Below are 21,692 nucleotides of genomic sequence, written 5' to 3'. Positions count from 1 at the left end.
TTTGCTACTTGATGCTTGAGATGAGGGATAAATGTTTTCCCTATCCTTTGTGATTCCTTTGTTATAAGGCAAGGGAGCCTAGAACCTATAACAGTACCTCTTACATCCTCTAATTCTGAGTAAAGAATGTTCAGAGCAGCTGTGTGGAAACACAAGGTCTCTGGACAGATGGCTTTTGCCTCTGGCAGCACTTCCAGGGTCTGTGTGGACAATGGCAATCTAAACACTCTTCTGCATTTTTTTTTTTCAAGAAAAGTGAAGGAATTAAAAGTTTATTGTGTATTGTTTGATGAGAGCTGTAAGAGCATTTTCCCTGCTCTTGCAGTTATAATTCATACAGAAAATAGGCTAGACATCATGTTCACCACACCCCAGATCAGGTTTCTATAAATCAACGGTACATGCTATGGAAATCTATTTTGAAAGCTGACAAGGAAGCATACCAAATCACATCATGTAGGGATGGAAGGTATTTATGTTTTTTAAAGCAAAAGCATACAATGCCTAATACTGGATTGTACAGTACCAGATCTCTCAAAATGATGAAGGTACTGTTTTCCAGTTTTTTAAATTAACTGTCTACTCTCCCTTATACAAATTGTAATTTTTCAGTCTATTTTATATGACAGAACCAGTATTCAATTGCTTAACACTTAATAGGAGAACATGCTGATCCATAGAAAGGAACACAAGGCCCTATTACGCTGTTTTTCAAGCAGAATATGAATTAGCTTTTTTTTTAATTCTGGTAGGTTCTATGTTTTCTGGATTCTGTCTCTGAGGCCTGATTATCTTAATTCTGGGGTGGAAGAGGGAGGATGCTGCAGGCAGCCAATCAGAGATGCTCAAATTTTAGCTGAACTGTAGGACTTAAAATACTTGATTTTGTAAGTAAACGCACTCTGTAGTTTTTAGAATGATTTTGTAAATTTAAAAAATAACTTGCATAATAACTCTTGTTTTTATAAACTTATGGGTTATTTTTGTGGTAAATATTTTTATGGCCATAAGTCTCTGTAGCACAACTTGCTAGATCAGAGAGGGGACTTAGAGGCTGGAAGTGAGACTCAGGGAGAATTTAGGCACCTAAGCACAAGTCTGTGTTTTGGGAAGAGGATGCCTGCATCTGGTGCTGCTGCATGCCTGTAGAGGTAATCAGAACCACCATACTGTATTTTGAAGCACAAGTGATGTGTGTTTAGCAGCTGAGATCTATTCCACGTCTCCCTCCAAGCTGAGGCATGAAAGATGTTAAAACCTTATCTCTCATCTCCAAAAAAAAGCGTAGTCACCTGCTCATGGCTCTCTTCTATTTTGTTCATTGAAACTCTGCTGTCATCAAGAGAAAACTTCAAAACTCCCTGAGTAATCAAGCAAGTGCAACTCTAGGAAAGGCTCTCAAGGGACTTTCTCTAGACAGATGCTATTCCAAATTCTTTGTCTCTGCACCTCGGGTGCTTTGCTTATATCTAATTAATACTTAATATAAAATACCTAAAAACTTTAGCTGCAATGAGCACAGACATGAACTCCTCTTCCAAAAATGGCTTTGCTAACCGTCATTTAGAGAGTCACGCTCATCCCATCTCCTCCAGCTCTGGTTTTATGAATTTGCTGCACATTTATACTTGTTCAAGAGGAATGGTGGATAGTGAAAAGAGTACCTCTACCACTTTCCTTGTGGCTTGCTGGGTAGACAGACTTTAGTGCCCATATCCTCTTTCTGGATTTACCTGAAATCTCAGCAGAGAATTTTAACTGAAAATATACTTACAGATTCATCAACTGTCAGCAATTTAGAATTGGAACAATGAAAATTTTCTCCTCATTTATATAAGGTAACAGATTTGAATTTTCCCTACCCAACTTCTATTCTTGGAAAAAGTATGTATCTAATGTTCCTTCCTCTTATTTGCAAATGAGAATTTTGAATACTCATTCCATTTCAGCCATGTCTTTGCTTAGTACTGGGAGCACTGATCACAGAATACTGCAAGAAGCATAAAACATTTGGACTTGCCTGTCTCCCTTTGTTCTCTGTGGGAATAATATGAATGGCGTACAGAAAAGATAATTGAAAGAACCTAGCAACAGTTTTTTTCAATATCCTGAAGTACAGTTCGGGTCTCAGAGTCTCTGTTAACCATGCTATAACTTGGGTTTTTTTTTTTTACTTAATCACCTCTTCAGTCACAGGGGCATAAAATGGACTGTCATTACTGGCTAGCAGTTTTGCTCTAAGGCAAATTGCCTCCAAGTTTTACAGCAACCTGTTTCTGTGCTCTGGAGATCTACATTACAATTTGGGGGAAGGTGAGTCTCCTACAGATCCTGTCTTTGGTACAGGCAAAAGGATTTTAATCTTTAAAGGTGGCTGCTGTATACAACTGCTCACTTTTTATTAATTCTATTTGAACTACCTCTTCTGTGAGTAATTCTAGCACCTACAGACAGGAAAATTACAGCTAAAATGAAGGTTATTTTTCATACAATGGCATTTTGTTGTGAGTTAGACCCATGTATTCTACAGCATGAGTTTGAAAGGACTCATATTTTGCCATTTCAGTGGTATTATTCTGAACCTAGATGTGGTAATAGTTTTGAACTGTCTTGTTGTGTATTATAGTTGCTACTCTGGCCAACTGAAGAAAATGTGTTTTTTCTTGTGCATGTTATTAAGGCCTGAAAGGTTAGGCACTGTGAATTGTAAGCTGTAGATGCTGCTGATCTGAATAGGGCCTGATGGAGAGGGTACTATTTAGAAAATGGAAGATGTGGTCTGAACCTCTTCATGCTCAAAATGGATTTCCATATTGGTCTCCCACATACTACAGGCCTGCTGTCACTAATAAATTCTCTCACTGTGATTTAAAGAAAAATAATAGTAAGTCCTTCTGTGTTCTTGTTAATAGCATTTTTAAGTGCCAGTTCTTAGGGGAATGCTTTAGCCTCTGCTTCCTATATGGATTAAAGCTAGTTCAGGAACATAAACTCTGCAGAGGTAATGGGATTTTGGATTTGCTAATCTGAATTTAGCATTTCCTGTTAGTGTTAGATACTCTGTCGCTTCCAGGGTGGTATTACCGTACCGCTAAACTGAACCAGATGCTGCAAAACCCAGCCAGATCTGTTTTCCCACCTCTGCTCCAGTTGTCTCTCTTGTGTTGGCACTGGTGTGTATCTGGTCCTGCAGGGAAATGGTTCCAATATTCTGGCAAGCCACCTCCATGAACTGCCTTACCATGGTGTCAGATAAATGGCAGCATTGGGGCAAGTGAGAGGTTTGACTGCTCAGTCTGGGAAAAGCAGTGGGACTGCCCCTTTTGGCAGCAGATAGATATTAGATGCCTTAGATGTATTCCCAGAGTGCTTTTTTTTTTTTTTTTTTTTTTTTTTTTTTCAGCATATGGGGTTTTGAATTATGTTCCTGCCATGCCAAACTCTAATTTTAACTATCCAGTTGCTAGAGAGAACCGCATCAGTTGTGCAGGACCTCTTGCATTACCCAGATAACTTACACAGGACAGTTAGCTGTGAACAGTCACACCTGGATGTGTTGTGGTCTCTGTACGTGCCCAGGATATAGCATATTTACAGAGGCTAAGAATGTACAAGGGTGAGAGACCAGACGTATTCGTGACTTGCCAGAACTAATTAATGTGTGACTAGTGAATGAATAGCAATAATTTCTCTGAAATTACTTGTTTTGTTGAGTTTTTAAATGTGGCAGCTCTTTGTTGTAGGAGTGTGCAGCTGCACTTGGGAAACCCATGGCAGCCTGATGCTTAAGCATACAACACTTAACATGAAGCAAGAGAAAAAAAAGGAAAAAAAAGGAAAAATGGTATTTCTTTCTATCCTTCTAACCTCTTGGCATCCTCACTGTAGAGAATTTTTGAGCTTTTTGCTCCTTTATAAAACAAAATAAAGGGAATAATTTTGAGGTGTTTATGATTAAGCAAATGTAATTCACTGTAGCAATCTAAACCAAACTTAAATACAGTCTATGTCCTTTAAATTATCCAGACAATATTTAAATTATCTGTTATGTGTCGTCATGCTAAGATGAACTCATTTTTTTAAAATGAAATCAGATGCCAGGAGTTACAAAACCACACAGCTAACACTGAACAACTGTATTTTCCAAGGAATGGGGCCCTGCTCATAAATGGATTTAACTTTAAAAACTAGTTTGGGAAGAAATTAAAATCCTGCTATGAAAAGACTGGGATAAATGTCATATCTGTTTAATTCATGTGATTTACCTGGTTTCTTCCTAAGGAAGGTAACATGGCCGAGCCATCAACATATGCATAACATTCTTTGTGTGACAATTAGTAGTCTTGTGCTGTTCTTTCATTTTTCTTAAGACAGGGCACTGCCAGTCTGAAACAGGCACAGATCGCAGTGATGCTTATGGCTGTTCAGAAGGACAAACTTACTCAAGCCAAATATTTAACTGGACTTCAGAAGGCAGCTGGGCAGGAGGAAAGAACTCTGATTTCCTCCCATACCACCTGATACCAACTGACACCCAGTGGACGGGCTGCAGGCAAATTAATTTAATCCCACCCTCTGCCTGATGCTGCTTTCATTCCATCCCCATTTACCTCCTACCTTAGGTCTAGGAGGTCTAGGGCTGTTCCCTCAGTCGTCACTTCTACCATTGTACTCTGAAGGTCTCGCAAACACCGAAATGCACCAGCCACGAGACCAGATGAGTTGAAAAAATGACAATAGTATGCAAAAGCAATGTCACAATAATGCCTTTTTGCGTCAAATACCATTTTTAGAATATTAAATGGGGGTGGATAATTTTTAAATCCTAGAACATTTATGATATTTTCAATTACACGAGTAAATCATTGACATGTTTGTTGATTTAATGTCCAAAATGGATTAACTTTCAACACTTTATTTCAGCATTATGGGAGTAATAATATATTCATTCATTAAAACACAAGTATTAAAGCACAAAAAAGGAATAATAGTAACAGATAAAGAAGATTTTTTACGATTGTCTATTTCTGCTTCACGTAAGGAGAGATGAGCCGATACAAAGCAGTTAAGATGGACTATTTCTACCTATTTCTTATGCAGGGGAGCACACTGCGGCCCTGCAGGCTGCCCCCACCCCTCTGCCACTGCAAGGGACATTAGTGCCTGTGGCCCTGCCATGGCCGCCCTGCCACTGCCACCAGCGCAGGCCATGACTGGTGGACGTAACTCCCACCGCTGCCAGGGGTGCCCTCTGGAGCTGGGAGGCCGTGCCCCGGGCAGGGTTTTGCTACCCGCTGCCATGTCTTGTGGTGGCTGGAGTGCAGGCCTGTGTCATCCTCTGCAGTGTTCTGCTGTGCCCAGCTCCAGAGAGCAGTATGGCTGCACGGCAGTGGCAGTTCACAGCACGCAGTCCATCCTCCCCCCGGCCCTCCCCTTGTTTGCCCATTTATATTTGACTCTCAGGTGGCTGGGAGTCTGCGGGGGGCATCTCTCTCCAGCTGTGCGAGGGATGGTGGCTGCTCGCAGTTGTAACCCACAAGTGGTTTAATAGAGGACAAGCGGGAGACCAGAGTTCCTGGCTTCACCCCCTGGTACCATGTGCTTGGATGAAAACAGTGGTTTCTGCCCTATAACATCTGGAAGCTCCTCTGCGTGACGTGTGATGTTCCCCAGATGCTCCCATCCTCAGAAACAAACCAAAAAAACCCAATGACTCTAAAGTGATCTCTGAGGACTCCCAAACCCATAAGGTGGAAAAAAAATCTTGACTGCTCTGTGAAGTCTGGCGGTCTTAAATGCCATGTTGTCGGAGGAGGGAAACTGGCCTGTGATCCTGGAGTCTGAAAGGAAAAATGCTGAACAAGTGGTATTTTGTAAAAACAGTGTTTTGGAGAGCTGCTAGGAAATTTGGGAGGACGTGTGCTGCGGCTGACAGGAGAAAAGGAGGAGAACTTTGATCTGACTGATAAATAGCAATTCAGAGGGATACAGCCAGCACCGCTGGCAATGCTATTGTCCCCAAAGTTGGTATAAATGGGCAGGACACCCCTCCTGTGTGCAACAGAAAATTCTTACAAAAGGCCTGGCTGTAAATTTAAAAAGCATGAAGACTAATTTTCACGTTACTTCTCAGATTTCCCTCCAAGTCTTCACCTTCCTTCTTCTCACATCTTTTAAAAAGTCTTAACGTCTGATTGCGTTGCAATCAATAGCCAAGCTCCAGCTATGGGTCTTCCTGTTCCTGAGGGAATTAGTTGTATTCCTTGGTTTTTATTTTCCTGTAAGTTTAAAGCTTGGAATGTTCTCAGCTCCTGCCTCTGATGCAGTTCCCACCAGCAGATTTTCAATTGCTACAGTGTCTGTGCTTGCAGGAATTTTTGGCTCCAGGACAAAATCTTCAGGTAACCTGTCATGCAGTATATTTTCTGGATTTTTCAGATTTCCTACTTCCAGAGTAGCTGCTTAAATGAAATACTTTGTGCTGAACAACCCAATGTTTTCTGATTAAACTTTTTTTTTTTTGTAATACCATTCCTGATCCAACACACTACTAATTTCCCAGGTGCCAAAATTTAACCACGACAACACCCCTGTTTACCTAAGCAGTTCAATTTGCAGCTTATGTGTGATTTGATGTTGGAAATAAAAATACTGATTCTTTTTTTTTTTTTTATTAAGCATGAAATACATTTTTTTCTGGCTTAGTGTTGTGATAAGTTTGCAGCATTTAAAATCAGATTGTGAGGTTTATGAAACATCTCCTTTCTTATTAGAAGGACTGAAGATATTGTAATGTGAAACAATAACATAGTTCTCCCAGCAGCAGCAAGTTTCTAGTTAATGACTGAGGGGTTAGATCTTCAGCTGCTGTGAAGCAGCGTATTTCCATCTAATCCTGTAGAGCAGACTGCTTTACAGAAGGTAAGAGTCTGTCCTGAGATAGACACAACCTAAGAGTACCTTAGAGGAGGCGTCTGAAGCAGATGCTTGGATATAATGGCTGCACAGGAAAAAGTAAAAGGTAAAGGCGAGACTGAAACTGCAAAAACTAGTTTGTCATTCTGATAATTTAGCTGTAGCCTCACAAAAACAGAATCACCATAAAGAGGGTTTGGATGAACTCACTAAAGCAACAGAAGTTTCATCTATCCCTAAGGTACATCTGCAGTGGGATTTATGGATGTTGCATAATAGCCTGCTCTTGTGGGGAAAAGAATATCCTAGGTTTAGTGAGCTGCTACATTTTCGATCAGGGAGTATATCAGAATAATATTTTTTAATATTTGTTGTCCTGTTTCAGTCTTGTAGTTTTTTATTACACTAAATTTGTCCTCAAGTGATTGACAGCTGCATCTTAGAATATAGCTACAGTACAGCAAAATCAGACCAGTAAATATAATAAACAATACTGCATTTGGAGGCTCAGATCAGACTGAGCTACAAGTAATCCATCTTCTGAACATATTAAGTTATCTTATGCTTGCACATTGCATTAAGAATATTAAAAACTGACTTCATAAAAATTGTTTAAGATTTTTTTTTAAATAAAATGAGATATTTTAGTAGGTAATGGAAAGGAGAGGCTAAAGTTTCCTGGGTTTCTACCCACATAACCCTTATCGTTAGATTTTATCCTTAGTGGTCAGTGTTTCTGAACTCATGGGTTACTTCTTGATCCCTGCAATATACTTAGAATCTTTAAAATGATGCAATTATGAAATTATGTCTGCTACTAATGTTAGGTTGACCTTACAGGAGTCTGAGAAGTCTTAAAAATATTGTGCATTTACAGTGTTTGGGGTGCTTGCCTTTTTCTGGGATTGAATCTTTTCAGTGAAAGGATGTTTTTCCTACTTTCTGTGATCAGTCTACTAACGTTATTAACATAATACCTCACATGTGGAAATGGATTCCTGCTTATGTTTTTATTTCCAGAATTTGCTGTGATGCATTTACAGTTACTGATTAAGTGGTAGGTTTGCATTGGCTTTGCAGTTCTTCTGTAATCCTACTAACTTCTTTTTTCTCCCCTGCCCCCCCCCCGGCCCCTGCCTCCTCCAAGGGAGTAAATTGATTTATATGAGCATGCTGTTAATATTATAACTCCTTGTCTAGCCCCTTGGGTTCTAATGCTTTTAAACACAGTGCAATTATGAGAAACATTATATTGGAATGACAACATAAATCATCCCCATAGGAGTCCAAGCAGTCTGGGGAGTAATTGTATAAAGCCCTGCTGAGGTAAATAAGAACAGTAATTTGAAATAAATAAAAGACCAATGGTGCTAATGTGGATATCTCAAGAATATCATTAAGTTTGTAATGACAATGTTTACTTGGTGTAATGATATTGGATGTAGTGTAATGTTGCTGCTTAAATCATAACTTTATAGTTCATGATCCTGTCTTTTTTTCTTCAGAGAGTATGTCAAGTTGGCGGTGTTTCCACATCTATCCTCCAAACACCAGCACTTTGTCAAAGAGCATATGCACATGTGAAATGTGGTAAGATTCTCTAGAACCTTGATTAAATTTAGCCAACAAATATTGAAATTCCAAGTACAAGAATATGCTTAAGGGGATAATTTCATTCAATTTTTCCTGTTTCTTACCATAGCCAGAGTGTTAAAAAGAGTAGGGAAATTAGGTAATAAGAATATTTTCATTTGACATTCATCCACATATACAGCAGTGTTGTTGTTTGTCTCCAAAAGGGGTCTTAGACCACTTTGTACTTGAGCACAGTGTGAATTGGGCAGCTGGGCAGCCTGGTGGGCTTACCCTCTTCCAGTAACTTCTTTACCAGTCGGTAATTCTGTTGATACTCCAAGCTATTGTTTTACCCACAAGAGAATTAAAGTATGAGTTTAAGATACAAAGGGAAGACAGTTAATCTGAAAAGGAACTACTCTAGGGATTTTTGTTAATCTTTATATTTCTAATGTGTACAAATTACATAGGAGAAAATACTTTAAAAATATGATCTTTTAACAGAAAATTCATTCCCTCAGATTAAACTCAGCAATATCATATGAGTAAAAGTATAATAAATATTATTTTTTTTAAATGCAATAAATATTTAAAGTAGAAATTGATCTTCCATTAGATTGTTTTTTGCAGATGCATGTAAAGCAACTTTTGTAGTTGAAAGCATCCTGTGTTTATGCAAAAATGAATGCAAAATGTTCATTGTGTAAACACAGCTAAATCTTTAAGAACACATTTTTAAAAATTTGTTGTTATTAACTTTTAATAATTTCAGAACCAACCTTGGAAAAAGATTAGACTTTGTGCAGTCTGTAACACAGATTTATGTGCTGCAAGTGTAGATAGGACACTGCTTTCCAGTGATATAAATGCTATCAGTCCAGGGTCTGAAAGTTTCTGGAAGAAATGCTTCTGACAGCAGGGACTTTGGTGCAGCTTGGACAAGTTAAATTGGCATGGGTTCCTTTTGAAAGTAAAAGTCACTTCTGCTTAATTTTGCCTTTTGTTTTTAAGCAATAATAAAACTTAAAAATAGTTTATATGAGAATCTTGTTGAACAGACCTTTTTATAAGTTTTTGTTATGTTTTACAATGTTGGTAAAGGGTTATACAGGGGAATTAAAGAAATAAAGAATGTCTGCAGAAAAGGCTCACAAGCTCTCAGTCTGTCTGTCCTCATCCTCCCTTGGAGGTATCTGCTTCTGTTACTGTATATAAGCATAGCAGCTCTTTTATGGAATTTCTTGTGGTAATCTTGACTGACTGATTGTATGCAGCTTTTTCTCATTCATAAACAGAAACATTTCATTACCAACAATTGTTACAAGTGGCAAAACTTTTTCCTTAGAGTCTACTTTGGGTTTTGAGTGAGTTCTGTTCTTCTTGTTGAATACATGTGTACAGTAATACAGTTTAATTTTCAAATGTTGATGTACAGATTGGACAATGGTATAGATCTGACTGACACAGTTACCAGTTTTTTCCAATGGGCTGGACAAGGCTCAAACAGATATTAAAAGTCTCAGCTTTAAATACTCACATACTTAGGCAATACAGTAGTGCATGCATGTAATTGTCATTTCTACTTGTGCTCTCAGGACTCAAATCTACAGGTATCAAAACGACGCTAACGTTTGCAGCCATGGTTGATCTTGTTAAGTATGTTTATTTGGCTGGCTCCACATATGAATTTCGGGATTATTTAGGTCAGAGGGTTCATGAACATGAAGTATATTGTGCCATTCACCAAGCCTTTAGTGTTACAGTAGCAAAGACTATCAGTATAGACGTGTCTGTGTTTACTGCAGATAGTAGTCCTTTTCAGAAAGGCATTATGTAACTTTTTGACTAAATTGTACAAATAATTTCTTACAAATGTCTGCATTTTAAGTATTACTTCCATATTGTTTCATAATCGAATATATATTATAGGTGTATTTGCTATCTATAACATGCATTCATATGCCAGGTTTTAGATTTTATTCTCTTCATTTTTACATTATGTTTGCTGTCCTTATTCAGCATGATCTTTTGATATTTTTAATTAAGTTAAAATACTATATAAATCTACTTGTGTTTTTATGAAGTGTATTTTTAAAATCTAAAATCAATAATAATGACAATAATAACTGGGAAGATCAAGTAAAGATGAAAAATGAGGTATTTTTTATATATTGGCTTTATAAGTCATTGCAGATGTGCAGAAGGTGCAATGGGGAGAGAGAAGGGAGTACTCCCCTTCTCAGAAGGGTATCAGTAGCTAGATGGGTGGTCAGGGACAACCATACATCAGTGAAAAAACTCCATTGCAACACCAGTGGTTCTCCTTTCCAAAGACTTCGAAACTGGGGCTTGGAAGTTCTGCACTCCATTGTCTTTCAGTTTATTTTGGGACTGTGAAAGTGTAGCTGCGTTTTTCTGGGTCTCTTGTTTTGTTTCCAGCTGTCTGTTTTTTCTTTTTGAACTGTAGGCGTTAGTGGTAAGAACAACGTGCATTTTCTCTGTGTTGTTTTCCCATATCTCTGATGCAGTAGACCAAGTATTTATTGAGCCATATTGGTTGCTAGCGGTCACAACTTATTAAAAAGGTGCGGGTTATAAGTTTGGCTCAAACATGCCTGATTTTTTACTTCTGGATTTTACTTTGCAGTGAGCAATGCCACCATGAGCATTGCCTCAGAATTAACTTTTGAAATTTGAATTCAGTAAAGATTTGCAGCAAGTGTATGTAATGCCATCTTGTTGGAACCACAGTATGCCTGGTGTGGGTGCCAGTGAAAATTGGGCATCTTCTGCTCTGGTATGTACAAGTTCTGCTGTGGGCTGTCCTGCCAGTGTTATGCATAAGCTGTTACCAGTATTACAGAAGGCAGTGTGACTGATGTCTGTCAGCTGTGGTTCATTTATTTTCTGTCTTCTTTCAAGAGTACCTGTGTTAAATATCTGCCAATATTTAGAATTAGTTAACCACATTTGATTAGGAATGTAGAATTATTTTAATAGGAATATAGAGTTATAAGAAATATTTTAATGAAACTTGTATTTGTACAGCAACAGCTGCTATGAAATCCTCTGTATAACCCCGTACCAAGGCTGAAGGAATTGGTCAGAATCACCTAGTAGGAATGTTTTAGATAACAGACTTAAGATTTAAAGATGATTGTTTATATGTAACCTAGGAAAACGTACTAAAATGTCAAAATGTAGAATTAATGGGAACTGGGGAGAGTCGAGTGAAGCAACTCGTAGTTACCTGCCAAGAAACAGTTACCTTAAGTGAAAGGTAATTCCGGCAGGGGGAGATCGCGACCACTGACTCATGTACCACCTACCCGAATAATACCCCAGACCCATTTCCAGACCTTTCTAACCTTTACTGCACAGAATCGGATATGGGAGGAGAGTATGTTAATGATTTTGGGGAAATACTATGTTTATGCATGAATACTTAATGAATATGTACGAATAAGTTCTATATAAGGTGTATGATTTTGAAACTCGGTGTGCGTGGATCGTGAGAGGACTCACTCATGCACCCAGCCGTCAATGAAGAAGTGTCTGCTTATCTACATCACATTGGTGTTGATAAGTTCTTTATTCCAAGGTTTCGGTAACACCTGTAGCTTGTTTCCAAAAGGAAAAGCAGCTCATGCAATTACACTCCACATCTTGATCTAGGAGTTTGATCCTATTGGCCTGTTTCAGCCAAGGGTCAAAGTGTCAGAAACTCACAGAGCCTCACTTCCCACAAATGTCATGAAACTAGGCTGGTGGAATTAATGGACTCTAAGGTGGCATTGTAAGTGTAACCTTTATTAGGCGTGGGAGAAAGACATCAGAGAAAGACGAGTACCCAACTTCAACAGAAGTTAAACCTAGAGTTTGGGTCTTGCACACCATAACATCATTTTTACCAAAACCTCGTTTCTGTATAGATTTTCTGCTGTCTAACGTGGCATAAGCTATGGTTGCAGCATTTTCTGCATTTGTAACATCACTTCTCAGTCTGGTACTTTGTATTGTCTTCTATGGATTAAACTCACTTAGGGGACTTTGTATGCTTCAGTTAAGAGATGAGTTAACTGGAGACCAGGTGGGAGAATGTGACAGGAATGGGACCTTGGCTCTTGGCAGCAGTAAGTTGATAAGTCGTTTGGAACATATTGTACAACTTCATGTTTGGGTAAGGAAATGGCATCTGAAAGGATTGTGTTAAGACACTAACTGGGAGTGTCTTAGAGGAGGCACTTGGAGTAGACATGCTTAGATATAATGGTTTCACAGGAAAAAGAGTAGAAGTAGTTTTCATTAGGGTAAAGCAAACAAGGTTTTTAGAAAAGAACTTTCAGGTGCTATCAAGGAAACCTTGTTGTTAAAAATGCCAATATTGTATACTTGAACGGTATGTATTAAATGCTCTGACTTCATTGTAAAAAACATCTGATCATAAGAAAAATGTCTGCAGTTTTATTTGTTGCTTTCTCTCACTTATTCTGCATTGGTAATAGAAAACTGGAAAGAAGCAATAGGTGATGCTAATAAGGCTTTCCAGTTGGACTCTGCAAACCCTGTAAGTAATCATAGTACAAACTGTATGTTTTAGCACTTGATTTCTATTAGTGCTCAAGTTTGTTTATTTAGCTGTTACTGATTTCCTAGAAATGATTAATCTAGTCCACTGTAGTTGTTATAAGAGAGCACTACTTTGACTAGCTTTTAAATAGTGGCACTGTAATCAAAATAAGCCTAGTTATATTATTGTAAAATATTTTATTATGTAAGATATTTTGAAATAGGGAAAATTGTACCTTGCTAGAGAAATATTTGCAGATTTAAATTCTTATATCTCAGATTTTCCATGTAAAGGGAAGACTTTTCCTCTTACATGTATCAACATGGTTATGTAGTGTAGATTTGTTAAAAATCATCTTCAGACTACTGAGCTTGGGTGCTGGGAAAAAACACACGAAAATCCATGGTTTAACATAAACTCAGAAGATTAGTATATTTTTGCATCACCAGCCTCTACTGAGCTCTGAGTTGCACAGCTTAACTTCTTCCAGTACTAGAGATACCTGGAGAGTTATGTGTACAAAGTCATAAAAGAGTTTGTGGTGCAGGCATACTTTGAGTGACACTGTCACATAAGAAATGGGCTTACTGATGTAGATTAATAGTGGCCCAGTCACACAGCAAGCATGATAACTGCCTGAGCAGTTATGGCAAGAAACACTAGGATGGCATCCAGAAAGCATCCAGAATTGGTCTGGGATATTACTATTTAAGTAATGTTTAAGTATTATTAATACTTATAATAATAATATTATTATTTATAGTAATATTACTATTTAAGTAAAAACAGGTGTAATAGATGGTGTCACATTTCTTGGTGTCAGAAATGTGACACTAAGCTTCTTGGTACACACCGGCCAGATGTATACTGTTTTTAACCATAGCTGGCTCTGTTAACTCCTACTCATGTACTAAAAAGAACCTGCTAGATGGTGCTCTTTGAGGCTTCCGTCTGCTTCAGAGGCATCTTTACATCTTCAGTCTGCACACAAGAAAGGTGCTGCAAAATAATCCTTACCTTCAGAATGAAGCAAACTTTGCCTGCTGTTATCCTTTGTTTTACAGGGTACTACTGTACCTGAGCTCTTGTGCAGCGTATTGTAAAGATGTTGATTTAGGCTATAGCCTCAGGCTCAATCCTTCTCATGTCTGCGTTTTAATCATAAGGTGATGTGGGGGGGTGCATCGTAGATAGTCTTATGACAAAAGGGAGCCTGTAGCCTTTAGAAAAAAAAATTAAGACCATGAAAAGGTATAGAAATTTTAGTTTGTTTTGCTTTTCATGCTGTGTTTAAAACAAGGAAACATGAATTTAAATTAAACTAAAAAAATGAAACATGAAACAAATTAGGCTTTAGTTTAAGCACTTGTGTATCTTTTCTAAGCCACTGTTTACACTGAAGTTGAAATGGACCTCAAACACTTTTGGTTCTTGAGTTTTGATTTGTTCTAATCTTCCTATATTGTGGAGTGTTTAACAGCTTTTGTTCCTGGATCACCTTTTAGTCATTATTCCACATCCTTTCTGCAGTAACTAGTGGTGCTTGATTAAAAAAAATCAAGCCTTCCCAAAGCAGAATGCTCCTCAGCACATACAGTTCTCCCCAGGGAGAAGATGAGGGAACAAACAATATCTGACAGATGCCCGTCACATTGCTCTGTGTAACACTGGAAGGAATTCAGATACTACCCTGATAAATGTGGTATAAAAACATGCATAGAATAAAAGAACAGAAAGGCAATATATAGCAACTGATGGAGGGCTGTACTGAATTAGCTGACTGTTGACCATCATTATCTGCTTTTTGACCTCCATTTTATTCACTGTAATCTGCCTGTTTAATAAATGTTTTCCTATTACCACAGGCATTCTCCAAAAACAGTTGTCCTTCAGAGGAGGTATACCAGTGGAAATTTTACGGTGAATGTAGCCCTTCAGAAGGACCAAGCAAATGTTGATTATGTTTTGAAATCAGTGGGAAGATTACAGTGATTTCCCAGGATATACTGATGTGATGAGACATTGAAATTTGAGCCAATTAGCCTCTGAAAAGTTGAGGTAATATCAATGATGAAAGAATGCCAGTCCAAAGAGAACTGTCATTCTGATACTACCTTCCACGGTGGCACACAATATTTTCTAAAGTTGCAATTGTTTTAGAGCTGACTGGGAGAATACTGGCAAAAGTAGGATGAAAAGAAATTGAAACTGCCAAAGAATTGGGAATGTCTTTTGTTTCTTGCAGTATGGCTGAATATGGTATTTTGGTTTTAAGGAGAAAAAGTAATTACAGATAGATGGAACATTGTCATTAGGGTTAAAATGAGCACTATTAAGAAATATGAAGATTTATGGTTACTGAGCAGTTTGTGTGCATAATAAAAATAATACAGCATCAGTGGAACAGTTCTGGACAATGTTTCATTTCACAGAATGAAACTCTTGATCAGTAAAGTATCAAAGCTGGGTTAAGTTTTATCACCTCATGACACATCTGAAGATCAGTAAAGAAAGCATGTTTTGAAATAAATGAATAAATGAGGATCAATCTTTACTGCATCCCCCCTCCCCCACTTTCTTTGGCATTTTGACGTCTCATCGGTCTTTTCGGCTGGGTTTGTATTAGATGCAAAGGGGTCTCAGCATGGGACAATATTATAACATAATAGAGATTTTTGCAGGTGAGAAATTCAAGCTGGATCTATATGAAACACACTAAATGAAAATTTGGAAAGTCCCTCAGGAAAACTTCAAGCTAGAAGATTATACTTGCTTTACTACATGAATAATTGATTTTTGGAATAGTTCTTACAAGCAGATCTTAGAAGACAGATCATGGCATTCCAACAGCAAGATAAACCTTTTCCATCTGAAATTATTTTTATGAGATTGTTAGTGTCTACACTGGACATGTGAAAGTATCAGGTTTTATGCTACCAATGTGTCCAATGATGACCAAGTATCTGAAATGTAATTAATGACTCTTTAAAGCTAAAGGAATGAAGTCACCTTGCTGGCTCGGAATCAAAGATATGATTTCAAAGAGTTTTGCCAAGCAAACTGGATGATCAGACTTAAAAGCTGCGAAGGAGCAACACTGAAGTATATGTTTAATTTTAAACACAAAAGCAATTTTATAGAATTCAGTGTGACTTAAAATTAATTATATGCTCCCTGGAATGAATCTTTTAACTCTAATCTTTTGCAATTGGACTTTAACACATGCATCTGGAGTGTTTCAAGTTCATTTGCTAGATAGCTTGCAATTTTCATATGCTGCTGATTACAGTATAGGATTGTGTTGTAAGTACTCTGGTAATTAATGTGCAATTAGTAAACAGACACTTTACTTCTAATGCTCTATGAAAGCACAGAAATTTGTAGAGAATCCTCTGTTATTTCACAGAACAGATGTATCACAGTAGCATGTATTCTGCCTTCTCAAAAAATGCCTTTCCCTTATGCTTTGTCCTTGGTCTGGAGGCAAAAGATTTGGAGATGTAAGGTCCACTTAGCATTCGTAGTTGTTTAGTGGTACCGCTGAGACTCAAAGTGCAAGTGCAGTGTGAGGACCCCTTGCTTAAGGCTGTAAGATTTGCTCAGGCACTGAGCTAGTTTTCACAGGTTAGGTTAAATGAATCTTGTTCACCACTGACATCATGTGTATTAACATTGGCCAGGTGGACACTTATTTCTTGTTATTAATCCCTCAAGGAATCAGGAGTTTTTGGAATCTGGTATCTGTAGCTTCTCCCCATGCTTGAGCTTACTCAAGGAATCATTGCTATGTTATTATGCATTTAATCCCATACTGCTGATAATCTAGTCAAAATTTATGTTCTTTTCCTATTAACAGGCCTTTCAACTGTCTGAGAAAAGTCACCATTTTTTTGATGTGGAGGACTTCCTAGTCTATGGTATATTTCTATGGTAAGTGATAACTCATTTGACTGTACAGAGAAGTAAAGAGCTTATCTGAGATGACTCGTCAGAACAAGCTTTGATTTATTATGGTTTTGGTTTTCGGCAATAAGAACCCCTGATTATTCTAGGGTTTTTTCCCAGTGGCCATGCAGTTGTCATAGTAGAATCACCTACAGGATTTTTTTCCCCCCTGGGATCTCTGTAGAAAACTTTTCACATGCAAACTTCATAGGACTACTTTTCTCCACTGCAGGTCCGGCAGTGGCTAATCAAGGGCTAAGGATATACCTGTGAGAAGCCAAAGAGATATGACTTCGGTGCTATAAACAATTTTTTAGTATTTTTGAAGAAGATCATTCACCCTTTGCCTATACAGATCTTCTTTTATGATGGGAATTTCCCCTACAAAAGTGCTAAGAGGCAGAATGAGGAATGCTGGTGTTTTACTGGATGCAGGAGAAAGGATTATGCTAATTGAGCAGACCTCTAACAAAACCCAAAGAATATTCAGACCCCTTGCCATATGTCTTTTTTGGGGTAAACATTACCCCACAAAAAAGAATGATCTGCATGCCAGCCCCCTACTAATAGTGTCTTTTGAATTAATGAGATGAATAAACTAATCAAATGGCACCAATACAGCCATAATATTAGGCAAGTTGACACAGAGAAAGACTAACCGATTGAAAACTCAGTGAAACTGGTTATCTAAAATTTCTTCTGAGAGCAGGTAGATATTAATGATGAAGCAGTGAGTCTAAGGGGTAGAAACCTAGCTCTACATGACTGTCATAAACTCAAATGGAAATGGACACTCTATTAATTGCTGCTGAGCTGACATGTAGTAACTTCTCAAAATTTCTTCTCTCCCTGAAAAAGATTAATGTCAACTCTGAAATTAGCAGTATCCTTAACTAACATTAGCTTTAAGCTGGTATATTTTTCCAAAGCTTTTCAAAAAGTACCAGTCCCAATGTGATTTGAGTTCAAAGACGTGAAAATGCATGCTATAATCAGGAATTAAATTTTAAAAACCTATCTTTGATGTTATGATAAAAACTATTAGTTTTCATTATAAAAGTTTTCATTTCAACTTACCACCTGTGAGCTGATGTGATGAACTTTCCCAACATTAATGTGCTTAGACTGAGATTGTGTCAGCTTGTTTGGTTTGTTAGTTTGGTTCTCAAGGAGTTTGACCCATCACATATGTGTGTTGGGATTAGAAATGAACACAACAAAGAAGGATGAGATAAACTAGGTTGCTGGCCTGCTAATAGCCTGCTTTTTCAGTGTGGCTGTGCTCTGCATTTCAGTAATTCCAGTTAGACCATTAGATAAGCAAATGTAGTGAGTGGTGAAATAAGGCTGTGAGCATCTTCAGTTCTTACAACAGGTCAGAACTGGTCTTTCAGTTTTTGAGATACTGAGTCCTGATTCAGAGCTGGATTTTTGTATAGCTGCCTAGCTGGGTAAAATTCATTATTTCTTTGAGAACAAGCACACTTCTCAACTAACTATATATATAAATAACTAACTATGAAAGCTGCTTAATCGGTATCTTTAAATGAAAGTTCAGTAAGGGAATGATTGTTAATACTCCTGTATTTTCTCTGTTGTGCTAAAAGGCCATAAACGAGGCTGCAAAATGAATAGTTCTGATCTCCCATGGGAATAGTGTTATGAAAAAAAGCCAGGCCAGGCTGTTACACTAGCAAGGGTTTAAGAATTGGTTAGACTTTTGCTTATGCCAGAGAGTGATAAAAAGTCATTTTATAGAGCTAGGTAAAAATAGTGTCCTTTGTGCCTTGAGAACAGTCTTGGAAGCTGTTCTGTTTAAACGGACTGTTCTTTTCATGCTTCCCATGACTGAGAATTTCTGTTCAGAAAATTGAGTATTTACAACAAGATTGCCTTTACCACTATGCTGAACTTAAATGTAGTCATAACTCTCTGAAACTGATATTGTAGCACTTGTTTATTGAGAACAGAATGAGGTAAACCCTCTTTTTGTTTTATGGGTTTTTTTAAATACATATATTGCTACACTGAGGCTGAATTAGTTTGTCTTATTTCATGTCTATGTGACAATGCTTTTACATACGTAAAATTACTTTTCTGTAAAACGGTCACTTGGTGGAGACAGATGCTGTTTTATCCTGAAGAGAAGCTCTGTACACAGCTATTACCCTTTATTGTTCAGAGTTGTTCTCAGGTCTGAATTTTGATCATCAGAGTAACATGTTGCAATGGTTCCTTATATATAAAACATGAAAGAAGCTTGTAGTGAAGTGAAGGTCAGTCTTTTCTACAAGTAACAAGTGATAGAAGAAGAAATGGCCTCAAGTTGCACCAAGGGAGGTTTAGATTGGATATTAGGAAAAAATTCTTCACCAAAAGGGTTGTCAAGCATTGGAACAGGCTGCCCAGGGAAGTGGTGGAGTCACCAACCCTGGAGGTATCTAAGAGACTTGTAGTTGTGGCACTTAGGGACATGGTTTAGTGGTGGGCTTGGCAGTGCTAAGTTGGACTTGATCTTAAAGGTCTTTTCCAATCTAAACAATTCTATGACTCTATGATTCTATAATTTGCTGAGGTAATGTATATGAATTTAACTTCTCAATATGACAAATATGATGCATGAATATTCCTCAGTTTTTTCTCCTAGCTCTATCTTAAATTTTGTTTATGGTGCATGGATTTGGTACTGATTTCTATCTGACACTTGATATGTAGTTGCTATGGCTACCATTTAATCTAGAAACTATGGCAAGATTGTGAACAATTACAATAAAGATGAATTAGGAATAAGTATTCCATGGTTTTAATGTTGATCCAAATAATTACACGTTTCTCTCCCTGTATTTGAGAAAAGCTTATAAATAATGCTCTTTATAAAAAACAAGTAACACAAAAACCAAGGCACACAAGCATCACTTTGGGGGTAAATAAAACCACCATTAAAATACAGTTCACACAGTATTTTGCAAAACATCTTATAGTAAATATCAAAACCTAAAATACTCCTCTTACAATTTAGCTATACCAATATATGAATCATCTCTATTACTTAGGTATTGATCTCTTGGTTTACCATTGGATTCTTTCAACAGTTGCAGCACAACTATGTTTTGTTCCATCAATAACATGTATCCTGCAGGATATATATTACAGGAAATAAAAGGTCGAGACTACAGCTTGTTATTCTTGAATTGTGTGGTCATTATTTCTTGGCATAGTACCCCAGGCAGTGCTGTCCTCATTCCTGAATTTGAACTTGCAAATAACACATCTTTACTTGGTGATGTCTCTCCAGTGAATGATGGGCCTTTACACGCTTACAGAAGCATCTCCTAGTCCCTTTGGATTCAAGGCCTGGGGGCAGAATCACACTGCCCATACCTTTTGGATCTTACTTGTATCTCACTGTTAGGAAGTCAAGTCTCAGACAGATTGTATGAGTGTTCTCTGGCATTGCCTAGCTGTGGAGGCAAATGAAATCAAGTGTTTTCATTTCACTACTGTGGTTTACAAAGTTTCAGTACCTTAGGATGGCTTAGAGGCATTCTGACCTGGGAAGCAGTTACGTAGCTCCTCTGTAAGGTCTGTTATGATTTAATAATGGGCAGCAAAGCAACTGAATTCCATCTAAATGGCTAATTTAATCTAACTTCATTAATCAGCTCAGACCACTTCTTCTTTAGTGTGCATTGACATCAGTACAAACTTCATCAGCCCTGACGGCTTTCAAAAGGAAAATGAATTCTGTGGACTTCTAGTAAGTTACTCATACTGAGAGGAAGTATCTCTAAGGTATTTATTATATTTTCCCTGTGTTTTCTAAAGAGGATACTCAGGCATTTTTCCATTTAATTGCCATGAGAATCAAGGACCCAGCCCCGGCATGATTGTTTCCTTTTCAGCTATAACAAAAATTGATTTACTCATTGGCCTCAACTGTTTGATTTTTACAAGTACTGGCTTAAGATAGATGCAAGAGGGAAAAATATGCAGTGCCACATTAAACAAATAGGGCATCAAAGGCATTTTCATTAACATTCAACTTCAGGGCCAAAGCACATTGTCAGACAAGACATGTACTTCATGATCTTCATGGCATCACTTTAATGGTTATGTTGTAGCTACTTAGATGCATTTTTAGTTGCAGCTGGAGAAATATACAGCAACAGGCCATTCAGGATAACTTAGTTGAATTAAATGTGGAAACATCTACGGGGGCCTCATCATCTGATTTCACACTTAATTTGCATCAGTTTATGATGTTCTATGTACCCTGAGGTTTTTGACATACTGTAGATTTTATATTGAAAATAACTAACTGTAGAAATGTTGTTATCAGCCATAGTTGAAGATTTGGCAGGTTGGCTAGGTATGGTTTTTGCCTCTGGGTGGGTGGGAGTGAGAAACTGTGATTGTCCACTAAACTTTAGCACTAATTAGATCATTGCTAACAGTTATCAGTAGTGGAACAGTTAAAAACATTGGTATTGAAATTATAATCTCTGGCTGCTGCTGCTGTCATTTAAGGCATTTGAAAATGTACAGTGATACTATTGTGTGGATCCACAGCACGTTTGTACATGGGTCGTGAAAGCTACAGATATTCTTTTATTTCTAATGAAGAAAAAACAGTCATGTGTCAACTCCATGGCAGATTCCATGCCCATGGAACAGGGACCTCTCTATG

The sequence above is a fragment of the Falco rusticolus genome, chromosome 5, assembly GCF_015220075.1.
Source record: "Falco rusticolus isolate bFalRus1 chromosome 5, bFalRus1.pri, whole genome shotgun sequence".
NCBI lineage: Eukaryota > Metazoa > Chordata > Aves > Falconiformes > Falconidae > Falco > Falco rusticolus.
Note: the sequence above shows the minus strand (reverse complement) of the source record.